Raw genomic sequence first — 14156 nt, 5'->3', positions numbered from 1 at the left:
ATGTGTTGTTACATGTTTGCACATGCACATAATATAAAAATGTAATTTACCAATATCACTCCCCAGCTCCTCCCTCCTCTGATTCCCCTTCACTTCTCCTCTCCTGATCTCCCTTTGATTTTAGGAATTCCACCCGCACCTTTCTTTTGCACATATGGGAAAAAAAATATGACCCTTAATCTTCTGAGTTTGACTTATTTCACATGACACAATAGTCACTAGTTCCATTCATTTTCTTACTAGGGACATAATTTTATGTTGCTTTATGGCTGAATAAAATTCCATAGTTTATCTATACCACATTTCCTTTATCTATTTATCCGTTGTTGGACACCTAGTCTGGTTCATGGTTTGGCTGTTTTGAATTCTGGTGCTCTAAGTATGCATATCATTTATAATTGTACATAAAGAATAAACTGCTAAGAAATGAATATCAAAATATTCTCAAGGGATATGGCAGTGGCAAGCCTTAAAGGACATATTACTTATTGTAAGGTTTAAAATAGCAGAGATCAATATAAGGTAAATAATATTTGGGTGGAAATATATATATAAAGCACAATAGAAAGAGGTTAGAAAAATGAATCCTGCAGAAAAAGATTTATTAGTGTGTACAGGTTGGTTTTGATAAACTGCTGGCTACTTGTTACAGTAAATCATCAAGGTTTGCACTGCAATGGCATTTCCCCACACAGGTCAGAATCTGAAAGCTATGTGCCTTTCTCAAATTGTCCTTTAGTGTTTTGTTGTTGTTGTTGTCTTTGTTTTCTTTTTTTTCCACCCTATAAAACCCAGAAATAGTTCCTGAATATTGACTAGGGATATATGGAAGTCATCCAATATGTAAATCCATTCACATTATACATGCTACAGTTGAGATTCCTGGGGAAACACTACAACATTTGTTAAAAAAAAAAGTGTTGATTTTAAAAGTGGTCAGTCAAAAGAAGCTACAATAAACACACTATTCATGTCCCTTTGAAACCCATTCTAAGGTACAATCTATGATCTGCCCAACTCCACATAACTAAAAGCATAGTACACAGGATTACGAAACCAATATACATACTAGAAGATTAAATCTCCAGTTAAATAACTAGGCTAATTAATGAATAAATTGGTTTAATTCAATAATGAATCAAAAAGTGATACCAAAAAAATTTAACATATCATTATTGTTTTAGAAACATCATCAGAACAAGTAGAGGTTTAATATGAATTAATTAAATTGGGCTACACTTTGCACTAAGAATTTGTTTACTACTAAAACAGAATCTAGAAAAATCCTAGAAGAGCTGTGGAATTATGCTTTTCATGATTCTCCAAAGGAACTTTTACAGGTTTAAGGAACTAGTATCTCTGACATAATTTTAGAAATTCTACCTACATACCAAGCAATTTAGTAATTGGCAGGAAAAAAAAGGTTTTGTGTCAACAGATACTAGGTACATGAATGTTTAAAAAATTACATGATAAATGTAAATCATTCAAACGTACTCATAAAGGTACACCTATTTTATGTTACATAAAAAATTATACATTGCAAATTGTATATGTTTACCATAGTATTTCACCTGCAAAAGTCAATGAATAGGATTTCTTGTAAATATTTACTACCATTATGCAAAACATTTATGTGCAAAATGAAGGTCCCTAAAATAACTAACAGATGTCACTGTCAGATTAATTGTGCAAAAGATAGAATTTTCCAGAGTTTATAACACAGAACAATAATGTCCACAGGCTCCTCCTCCATGGCTTTTTTCTTAGTGTGACAGTTTGACTTCTTTTTTCTGCTTCTTACTTTCCCACAGTCCAGGCTTGTGAATGATCTTTTCAACAAGTTCTTCAAAGGCACATTGTGCACCATGGCAGGTTTTTGCATTTGCTTCTATAAATAATGTGGAGTAGTTTCCGGGAAATTTCAAGTCTTCATTTCTATCAACTTCATGATTTCCCTTACCAATTTTATTTCTAACTATCATGTTTGTTATGTCATTTCTTGTCCAATATGTGCAATTCCAATTCATTTAACCAAATATCCAGTTTAACAAAAGTACCTCATTTTGTGACTTTATAAACTAATATACACCTCCCTGGACCTGCAGTATCTTATTGATGCTACAAGTTCTGAATAAAAATATCATCTGTAAACCTTAATAGCAGAATGTATTTGTGCAACCCAATCTCACTGATGATGAGGATCTTCAGAATACTCAAAAGTGATTTTGTCCATGCTGAACCTGCTTCACCCAGAGCCCAGATGGCCACCCCGAGTTGCCATCTCAACCCTTCACTATGGAGAATGGTCCACACATGCTTACCACTGTAAAGCTACCCAATTAAAAATATATATATAATTGAAATCACATTTGAAGAGACAGCATCATCAACATTTTTATCTATATTGATATTGATGCTTGCTATTTTTGAAAATCTTGTTAAGTTGATAAAATATATAGTTTTTTTTTTTACTTCATCTCAATAATTAATGACATTTAAAAATACTGAATGATTCATTAGCAACTTCCTTTTGTGGGTTCTCAAAAATCCTAAGAAAACTATTAAATAAAAAGAATGGCATGATTTTTTCTCACCCTGTACTTCCTTATCTCATTTTCTATTACTCTCTCAATTACTCATGGTGACAATAGTGACTTTTGTTTTTGTGCACATAAAGATGTCTGTATATTTCATGCATTTCTCATGCCAAAATTTGATAATAAATTATACAAAGTGTCTATCCTATTATTTTCCTACATATCATCATGATATCACACCCTTTTCTAATAATGCATTTTTTTGGCAAATAAGACCTTTACAATTTACCCTAACTCATACAATTTTTACTTTAGATCTCTAACAAATTTTCTATTAAACAAATATCTACATGTATTGTAGGCAATAAAAAGTAATATTTTTTTTTTCCTCACTCATCCCAGGTTTATAACTGAAGCCTCTATATGGAAAGAAAATATGAAAATAACGAGATAAAAAAGCATACAAATTAATTTTACATAAGTTTTACATAACACAGGATCCTCCAGACATACAGAACCAAAGAAACACATGGTCCAAAGAAATCTAAGCATAAAAGTGCCCAAAGAGCAGGCAGTTGTACAGGAGCCTGACTACATAACCGGTGTGGGATCTAATGTCAATTAACTGAGAAAATGTAAAGATTGTTTATTCAGACTTTATCCATGTCCCTCTGTCTTAAGAGATAAAAATATTTCTTTCATTCAAATCTAGAGAGTAAATGCAGGTCTTATGACCTATTGTGATGGAAGGTAAGGGAATTCTTTTATGACCTGCTTCCAAGGGTGAAGCCTGGGAGTTGGTTAGAGAAAACTTTCTGGATCTGCTTTTTTTCTTCACATGACATTTTTCAGAGTAGTGTGTCCTGTATCCTGTCATCTTTGTTAATTTTCTTTCAATAAGTGTTACATCTAATCATAATTTTTCAGAATTAAGATTTGTTGATTTTTCAAAAAGTTTTAGCAAATTTATTATTATAATACTTATTGTTTAAAATTTTATAAAGTAATTTTCTCATATTTCATCTTTGGTCTATTATTAATTCAATATCCTGCCATTTTCATTAAAGTTATTTTATGTCAACTGTTTTCCTTTTATGTGAATTTACTTGATGTTCTCACATTGCAAAACTGGTCCTCCTGCTTCTCAAATTATTTCTTTAAAGTATTTCCATAGAATTGGAAATATTTGGGAATCTTTTTTGAAAACATTCAATAGATTTTGTGTTAATAAATATTGTAATTTGTATATAATCATATGTGAATCGGTATTATAATTTGCATTTAATTATTATTTGTGCTTCATTATATATAATTTTTAGTTCTCATTTTGATATAGATAGAAAAGCATATGAAAAGATGCTCAACATCATGTCTCATTAAAGAACAAAAATTTTAAAAAAATGAATTTATAATGAGTAACTATGAGAATGGATAAAATTTTAAAAATATGATAATACCAATGGGTAGGAAAAATGACAAATAGCAAGAATTTCCATTCTTTCCATGAGCAGAACAGTCTTGCTGCCCTATCCTCTCTCACTTCAGAAGAATAGTCAGTCAAGCATAAACTGTTCCTCTGAAAACATGAGTCAAAATAAATTTTCCATCCTCTAAGTTGTTATTTTATTTTATCTTTTCCAGAGAAATAGATTTATTTTGAAAAGCAGATACAAATTCAAGGAATATGCGACTGTATTAAGGGGAGACACCATTTGGGATAAAATAAGAAATACATATTCAAGGAGAATGTTGAACATCTTAAGAGTGAGAAGGTTTCAGAGTAAAGCAAGGAATACATATTCAAGGCAGAAGGAAGGCCAGATTCATAGGAAGATAGAGCCTATAAGTTGTTACTGTCAGATATTTTCTTCACAGCATCACAAAGCAAATTAACAAAAAGTGATGTAAGTCAAAATATTTTTGATATGAATGGCTTCTCCTCTGTTCATTGGTGTAGGAAGAATAATGAACATGCTAAGATACATACCAACCTAATCATCTGAAGCCATGAATATGTAATCTTATATGGCAAAGGGAAATAAGGGTTGCAGATCAAATATTTTGCTAATCAGTGATTATCTAGAATTGATCAGGTGGATTCAACACAATCATGAGGGTTCTTTATTTTGGAAGAGAAAGACAGAAGAGGGAGTTAAGAAAAATGAGTAAAATTGACTCAAATTACTTTTGCTGATTTTGAAAATGGAAGAAGAGAATTTTTATCCTAGAAAGTGGACATCTAAACAAGCTAAAAAAGGAAAGAAAACTAATTCTCCCTAGAGCCTCCAGAAGTAACATAGAAATAGTGACAGATTTGTTTTAGCCTTCAAATTCACAAGACACTTTCCTGCTTTAGCCTTCAAATTCACTTCTTCTGCTGACAGGTGAGGTCTGCACAAGCCACAAAACTCTTCAGTGGAGAAGTCTTGCAGCTCTCAATGGCGGGCCATGCCCTACTGTGTTACAGAAGATCCCGGTGTGTCATTGTTTAATGTGAACCATTTTGAATTTTTGACCTCCAGAATCTATGAAAAAATAAATTTGTATATATATATATATATATATATATATATATATATATATATATATATATATATATATACATACATACATATATATTTTTTTAAGCTAGGGATTGAACTCTGGCACACTCAACCACAGAGTCAAATCTCCAGCCCTATTTTGTATTTTATTTAGAGACAGGGTTTTACTGAGTTGCTTAGCATTCTGTCAGTTGCTGAGTATGTTTATTTCAATTATGCATTTTGGAACTGAGGAAATAAAACATAGTATGGGCTCAAAGACAAACTAGTCATACTGTAAGATGAACTTCAACTAAAACTTCATTGAGCACCTGATTTCCTTAAGCACTTACTCTGAGTAGTGGACCATAGCATGTATTTTAGTTTTTCTGGAATTAGTATCAGTTCAAAAATCCACAGAAGGTCCAGTTATTTGCTTTCCCCAGTATAAAAGCAACCTGCTAAAAGGTTATATGACATTGTATGAAAATTGGAGAGAATATTAGCAGTATAAATTAGATCTGTGTATTAAGATTCTTTCTCAAAAGACCTGTTTTCCTCTCACTTTATCGTGTTCAGTTCTGTAAACTGGTTTGAATCTGGGAATTGATTGAAAGACTATAGTTCTGTTTTAGAGATTTAAGTTTGACTTCTGATCACTTGCTCAGAGTTTATACCTATAACGATTAAGTAAGAATTCATTAGATACCCATTCTTTTCTCTCCTAGGTATACCATGCCAATGCTATAAGTCCCCATGAGCCAAACAATTCTGATAGCTATTTAATTCTGCTCACTGCTTTAATTCTGCTTTTCATTATAGTAATGACATCTATATTTTCTTTTGTAATAAAGTGTCACCACTTCACCTCGCCACCCGGGCATACAACTATCCACACTGTCTTTAAGGAACCCAGTTCAGTAGCGATTCCTACTGTAATTTCTTACTTGCAGAGAACAACCATAGAAGTCTTCTAGGATCCTGGGTATTCCTTCATTAATTTATTTCTCATTTAACAGGAGATTTGTCTTTTCCCAGGGTCTACATACAGACTTACATGAAAATTCCACTCTAATTTCCCAATCTCCCTAAGCTTTTGGAAAACTTTTTCTACAGTATATTAAGGTAGTTAGGTCAGTTCAATATAAATTTGTAGGCTACCTTTGGTCCATAGTTTAGACTCCAAGAAAACAAACTGTTACAGACCTTTTTAGTACTTCAATATGCAACACTAAACCCAGAATCTCAGTTTAGTAGGCCTATTCCAATAATTTTATTCAAATCCAAACTTATGTTGTTCCAACATTAGCTCACAAACATTTCTTAGATTTCTATTATATAAGTTGGAAAAATCATGAAATTCTTTTCTCATGTAGTATACTTCCTCATGCATCACACTTTATATCTCACCTTTCAGTCTAGTTCATTAGTCTACTTATTGGTCCTGGAGGAAAGAGGGGTGGTAAGGGTGGGTTCTGATAAAAATTAGCAGCATCTCACAAGGCAGTTATCTAAGGGAAAGACATTACAATTTCCTCTGTTGAATAGGGTTGCCCTTATCTAATAAGGACTCAGCAGAATTTATAGGTCTTCACTAGGTTCTACCTATGTGTTCCATTCCCATTTCCAGGACCACATCTCTGCCCAATCAATGTAGTTACTTTAAGAGTAGATATCCTGCAAAGTAACAAATTCAATTTGCCTTGTATTCCAGCCACTCACAGGATGAGACTCTGGGTTTTGTTTTCAGAAATCTCATCTCCATGGCTACAGGAGATAAGGTTTGCCTTCTGGGCAGACATAAAGACTTTCATGCTGGGAACTTGAAGCCCTGAGTTTATTTTTTCCTTTCAACACTTTGTTCATCATTGTTAGGAGCAAAGAACCAATTGTATTATGCTCATTCGATTGAAAATAAAATATTCTAAGAAACGAAATACATAGTCATCCAAAATTTTCTTACATATGGATATGGCTAACATTATCCAATGGTGATGCAGATTTCTATTGCCACAGTTTACTAGTGGTGTCACTTTAACATTCTGGATAGAAAAGATAATACCTTTAAAAAGAATCAGATTAGTGAATCTATTACAGAAATCTTAGAACTAATTAAAAAGTATCATTCTTCAGGTTCTGTTCTTCTAAATCCATCTTAGCACCAAAATCTGTAACAGTTAAAACTGATTCCACAGTGAAACAGAACCAATTGGATAAAGATAGATATACTGATATACAGATATATTTATTTTAAGAAATTGGATCACACATTAATAGTGCCTGGCAAGAGTAAATTCTTTAGGGAAGGCTGGCAAACTGGAAACTCAAATGAGAGTTGATTTTTCATTCTCAAATTTGAAGCCCATAAGGTAGGGAAGCAGGATGGAAACTCAGGCAGAATTTGTATGTTACAGTCTTGAGGTAGAATTCTTTCATCTCTCAGAAAGTTCAGTTTTGTTTTGTTTTTGCTCAGCCACCCGCAAAAAAGGCCTTATGCAGATTGAATGAGATCCACCTATATTGTGGGAATTCAGCTATTTTGTTTCAAGTGTACTTGAAACAAAAGATAATATATATTAGTCACAGGCATGAAATATCTTCATATTAATACCTGGTCTAATATTGACCAAAAAAAATCTATGATCAATTGGCAAAATTGATACATAAAATTTACCCACAACATTTTTCAAAATTATTTTATCACATTAAGAAAAAAACTCTAATAGGAAACTGGCTTTATTTTGCTTTTCAATCTATGGCAGCAAAGGGAGTTCTTCTAAATTCATCTTAGCACCAAAATCTATCACAGTTAAGATTCCACAGTGAAACAGAACCAATCAAATAAAGATAGATATGCCGATATAAAGATATATTTGCTTTAAGAAATTGTATATAGAGTTTGATGCTACTTATTTTAGTCATGTTGAAGTGTTTTCAGTTTTACCAACATTAATTTTTGAACCTCATTGCAAATTAATGCCTATTTGAAAGTCTGGAAGCATTTATTCTGTTTTCTTCTGCTACTTTCAATGTTTTAGATCTTACATTTAGGTATTCAAACCTTTTTAAGTTAATTTTCCTAACTGGTGATAAATAGGGATCTATTTTCATTCCTTTGTGAGCTGATATTTAATTTCCTGAGAATGATTTATTGAAAAGACATTTCATTCACTAATGTGTGTTCTTAGCCACCTGAAGATGGGATGACTCTAGAAATCTGAGTTGACTTCTATGCTTTCCATCACATTCCATTGGTTTATGCATCTATTTATGCTAATACCATGTCATTCTAATTCTAATAGTTTTGTAATGTATTCTGAAGTCAAATAATATACCTCCTGCTTTGTTCCTTTGTTCTGTTTGCTCAAGTTTCCTTTAGCTATTTAGGGTTTTTTGTTTGTTTGTTTGTTTGTTTTGTGTGTGTGTGTCTGTGTGTGTCCAGATGAATTTTATGTTTTTTTCAAAGTTCTATGAAGAATGACAATGGGATGGCTTTAATCTGTATATGGCTTTGGGTAATATTATTTATTTGTTTTTTATTTGTTTGTTTGTTTTTTAACAATATTGATTCTCCTAATGCACAAATGCAGAATATTTTTCCAGTATTTTGTGGCCTCTTCAATTTATTGTTCATTAATGTTTATAATTTTCTTGTAGTTATCTATCACTTTTTGGTTATATTTGTTCCCAGGTTTTTATTTTATTTTGGAGCTATTGGAAACGAGCTTGTATTCTTAAATTTTTTTCCAGTAATTCATTAATTGCTTATTTTTATGACAGGAAAATTCATATTATTTTCATTGGCTGGTTTTAGATTTTTGATTGTACATTTCACTAGAAAATATCTTGTAATTTGATTCTTCAAAAGGAGGACTAAGACAAAGATCTCCAATTTCAGGCTATACAAGCAGAAAAATCTAAAGTGTTTGTGTTGCAGGTAATGTTACTTGTGCAGTTAAACCATGGTAAGCGTATGCACTCCACTGAAAGGTGTGTCTACATCATTGTAAACTTGATTTCTTTGACTTGGACACAAAGTATGTATAAATAATAGATGAAAATACCACTAAGGGATAGGCATCATCAAAGACCAGCATTTGGTATTTTTTCTTTTCATAAAGAATAACTATGATGATTCATCTTCATCTTTGACAACTTTTAAAAATGGAGTTGCTAGGAAATCTTAATAGTTAAAAAGTTATGCCTTGATCATTCTCAACCTCAAGACAAATTACAGGGTAATAACCTGTTTGTCATCTATAAAAATGTTACTGACTTATCAGAACATGAATAAAAAGAAGTATATCACAAATTTCTAGAAAAGCTGAAGGAACATAATCTGTTCTCAGAGTGGCTGTACCCTGGAACACAACAATTTCAATCCAAATTATTACTCATACATGTGTGTAATAGTCAACTGACATTTAGATGAAATTGGGATCCTACTGTTGGTTTGTCCATTAAATAGTAATAAGATGATCTATATTTTGTTATTCTGAATTAAGAAATGAGAAAAAAATAGCTTCAAATTAAAGACATTAGATTGAACATTTATCTTGATTATTCTCCTAAACCTTAATTAAATATGCATAAGAAACACTTTTAAAGTTATCAATCTCCAAGGATAAATATAGTAACAAATAGCTACAATTTTGGGGGGGAAAAGGCAATTAAAGATACTTTTAATTTAATCATTCTAGAAAAGCTAAATTCTAAGTTAAAAATAGTAAACATTAAGAAGGAATCCAATATACACCATAGAACACTCACATGCCCTGGGTATTGGATACAATTACACTAGGTTGAAATATATGTGAGATTTCTGGGGGAGAAAAGAGAATTATAGAAAGCCTGTTTGATAAGAAGTTAAATAGTAAAATATGTGATTATTCCTTTCCTTCTCTATAATAACAGAAAATGGTGTGGTCTATTATTCTCATTAAAAATAAATAAAAATAAAACTCCCAATTAGAAAAGAGTATCATTTTTAAACTTGTTCAAAAATTGGAAATTATTTCTCTTAAAAATTTGATCAGCCCATGAGAATAGTTGTAATGATATAGACAGCAGACATTTCCCAAGGAAACCAGCAAGCTTATCAAATAAAATAAATATAATAGTTGAGACTGAAGATCCCAGGAGGATAATTGTGAAATTGGTATACACAACAACACAATTAATGCAGATTGAATAGCAGAATTTTCCTGTAAGAAAAGGATATTTAGTGTCACCTTATGGATTTTAATAAATTGAGATAAGATCTAAATAACTTATGTTGAAGAATTTATGAGTAAAAGAAAAATAAATATTGAAGTAGGTACCATTAATCACTGTCCCTCAACATCAATGTTCATCATTATTCTAAATAATAAAATAATCATTTAGCACATAAGATGAAATCATCTTTTAACATGAAATTTGTGTATTTTCTATCCGAGTAATAGCTATCCACTAGTAATTATGTGTGACCATATAACCAAATTGTTGCCAATAAGAATCATTTAGAAAGCTGAAGCATAACTCGTGGAAAAAGTTTGATTGTCAGTGCTACAAAACTAAGTCAATTAGTCAAAGGAAAAGGATAAGCTTTTCTTTTTTCTTTCTTTTATTGATTGATTGATTGATGTGTGTCTGTGTGTATGTGAGAATGAAATAGAGATGTGATTGGGTATCTTGGATCATGAATGACTTTCCTAATGCAGATGTCATAGAACAGAGAACATGATTGAAAGACCCTGTATCCTTGCCACAGTCTGGCTGGGCAAAATAACTGGGGGGTGACAAGCAACTTGTGAAGGTTGAAACAGAGGGAGCTGCTTTATTACGGGACAGCAGAGGTATATACACTTAACTAATTACACTCAGCTTAACTTAATTAACATCATCTAGATACAGCAGTCAGTCATTAAGGAATCCTCATCATCTTAATGACTTGCTGGCATTACTTCACAAACCACTCCTCCTGGCAAAGTGCCAGGTGCCATCTTGACTTGATTGTGGCCCTCAACATATCCTGACACTGCAGATCAATACTACAGTATTGGACCACCTACTGATACCATGGGTTATCAGTGACAAGTCCTTCTTCCTCACATGTTGAAATACAACATTAGAGAAACACATGGAGGCAAGCATATAAAGCAGGGTTTATTTAAAAAGGGGTAACATAGACTTTGCCTGAGAGGGAGAACGGGGACATAGCTGGTATCCTGGTATCCCAAACAGTGAGGTTTTTCTGCCCTTTTTATATGTCTTAGGCTTACTTTGTTCTCCTGCTCTCTTCCTTTTATCTCTCTTCTTCCTGCATAGGTTTTTAGACCCAGATGCTAGGTGAGACAGGCAAAAGGTGAGAAGCAGATGGATAGAGGGACCAAGCTGGAGTAATCTAGGCAAGAAGATTAATAAATTTACATTAATAAATTTCACAACTCCCTGTAGGGAGGTACTATCCCTGGAACAGGTTACCTTAGCAACAGATTGGAGCAGGGGCAAATTATCTTGATGAAGGTGGAGGAAGGGGTCTTAAGGCAGTAATACTTCAATCCGTCAGGGGATCCAACTTCCTGGACACAAACTGGTCTCCTTGATTTATCTGACCCAATTTACCTATCTATAAGGACTGCCTGTATTCATTCTGGCTTCACTACTTCAAAGTTATTTAGGCAATATACAAATTTTGTTTTAAACTGTAGCATATTGTGTTGTCTGTCTGTGAAGACTAATAGAATTCATTATTGGAAATAGTACAGAGCACACAGAATAACAAAAAAAAAAAAACCTGTTACTAACTTAGTCTTTGTGCATTCTGATGAAACAAAATAATTCATATACTGTAGGTTATAATGCTTGTGGATTTTGGTAGGTACACAAAATGCATTGAACATGCCCCTCCTTTCAAGCACAAACACTAATTTTGTATTTTTTTGCAGAACAATTTTGTACATTTCTTCACCCGACACAAGACTCAAACATTTCACTAAGTAGCCATGATCCACTTATTGGAACATGGTAGTTTTACACAAATGTCAGTACTCAGTGTGTTGTTCATTACTACTCTATGTTGATGAAGATCAGATCATATCACCCAAGTCACGCCACTTTGACATATTGATTATTTTGGTCTAAAGTCAATTAAGAAACAGTGAATGTGATTGCAGGAAATGATTTTTCAACTTCATCTTTTTACCCCCAAATAAAGCACACTTCTCCTATGAGAAAGTTGTTCTTTTTGTATCAGAAAATAAGGAGGACATGTTTATCACTGGAGATAGGGAATCAATGCTGACAGTAAACTAACTATAGAGTAAAACATACAAATAAAACCCCTCATCTTCCATTAGTTTTCTCCATATATTTTGTAGTCACTGTTTCATTCAGGTTTCTGTTGCTGTGACCAGTAACCCAACAAGAACTAGTTACAGGAGGGAAAGTTTCTTTGGGTCTCAGTTTCAGAGGTCTCAGTCTACAGAGTCAGCTCCATTGTTTGGGGCCTGAGGAGAGGCAGAACATTATGTCAGAAGGGCATGGCAGAGGAAATCAGCTCAGTGTATGACAACCAGCAAAAGAGAAAGAGCTTTGCTCAACAGGAACAAAATAAAATTCACAGAAGCACTATCCAGGTGACCTGCTTTCTCCAGCCATAATCTATCCACAGTTACCACCCAGTAAATCTGTATGAGTGAATTAACCCACTGATTAGACTATGAACTTATAATTTAATTGTTTCCCCTCTGTATGTACATTTTCTCAAACATGAGTTTTGGTGAATATCTCATATCCATACAGTAACAGTCACTTTCCCACAACTTATCATTTTTTAAATAAAATAAGATATAAGCTCTTGGGCCTCTATCTTTGTATCTTGATGTCTTCATAAAAAGGCCTGTGGGAACATGTAAAAATATCAATGTCAAATGTGTATGATTTTCTCTTATAGTCTGTGGCCCAGACACAGAATCTGTCTTTCTTCCCTTCTACTGTCATTGCTTCTAGTCCCTCTCAAGGGACAGATCTAGAAAAATGGAATGATATTGAAGCCAGATTTAAAGTTAGGTAGTCAGTGTAGTTAGGTAAATTGGGTCTAATATCGAGTGAAATCTAAAATGGAGGCCATGCTGGGAATGACTCAGGGAAAACGCAGGACAACTCATGGAATGTTAATGAAGTCCTGAAAAGGCCCTAGGCCAAAGTCCACCTCAAAGAAATGTTAATGGAGCCCAGGAAACAGCCCCAACAGACTTGGAGATAGCCCATCCCAAAAGGTGATAATTAAGCCCACCTGTAGGCCTCCAACCTACATTCCATCACTGAAAGAACTATAAAAAGGGGAAAGAACAGCCCTTCCACGGATTCCCACCTCTTGGGTCCCCTTCTTCCTCCGGGAGAAGTCTTTTCTGCTGTCCTTTAATAAATTTCTAATTTCTACTCTGACCTTGCCTCGGTGTGTGCTTTCTGGTGTTATTCTTCAACATTGGGGAAGCAAGAACTCGTCACCGGTCAACAGCGGTTTCAATATTATAGACTTATATACACACTTACATATTTCTAAGATGATCTGTTTTTACATATATGTATTTTCACATACATGTTATCCATATCTAATATATTAGATATATGCAGATATATCTAATATATAATATCTAATATTTATATCTATATTAGACATAGATATAGATATATAATCTACAAATTTAATTTAAAACACACTCCTGGTTTTATTCTAGCTTATCTCTTGTCATGTTTTTAAATACATTTTCTGGCAGTGAAAAACACAGCTGTATTTACCACCAACTGTACAAAACATTCCGTTTTAAATATTACTGTAAGAAATATTATAAAGTTTTTAATTACCTGATAGATTTTACATGTTAGCTCTATTTGGAGCTATTCCAGCCTGGAAATTTTTTTATTTCATTAATAGTTTATGTATTTCTTGAAGGCATACCAGTATTACATACCAGAATATGACCTAGTATCTTTTACTCTTGTCTTTGTGTTAAACTATTCAATAAATCTGAGTAGATAAATGTATGTATTTTTGTGCTTTTAATGTTACATAATAACTACTTTCTCATTGTTGGTTAGCTTTATAAAA

The 14156-nt window shown here is 32.9% G+C and overlaps 1 pseudogene; it reads right to left on the bottom strand.

The window, feature by feature from the left end:
- Positions 1–1678: 1678 nt before the first annotated feature.
- LOC143406433 (uncharacterized) lies at positions 1679–6876 on the bottom strand (annotated as a pseudogene).
- Positions 6877–14156: the final 7280 nt, after the last annotated feature.

The sequence above is a fragment of the Callospermophilus lateralis genome, chromosome 8 (genome assembly GCF_048772815.1).
Source record: "Callospermophilus lateralis isolate mCalLat2 chromosome 8, mCalLat2.hap1, whole genome shotgun sequence".
Taxonomy (NCBI): domain Eukaryota; kingdom Metazoa; phylum Chordata; class Mammalia; order Rodentia; family Sciuridae; genus Callospermophilus; species Callospermophilus lateralis.
Note: the sequence above shows the minus strand (reverse complement) of the source record. Positions and strands in the feature narration are given on the sequence as shown.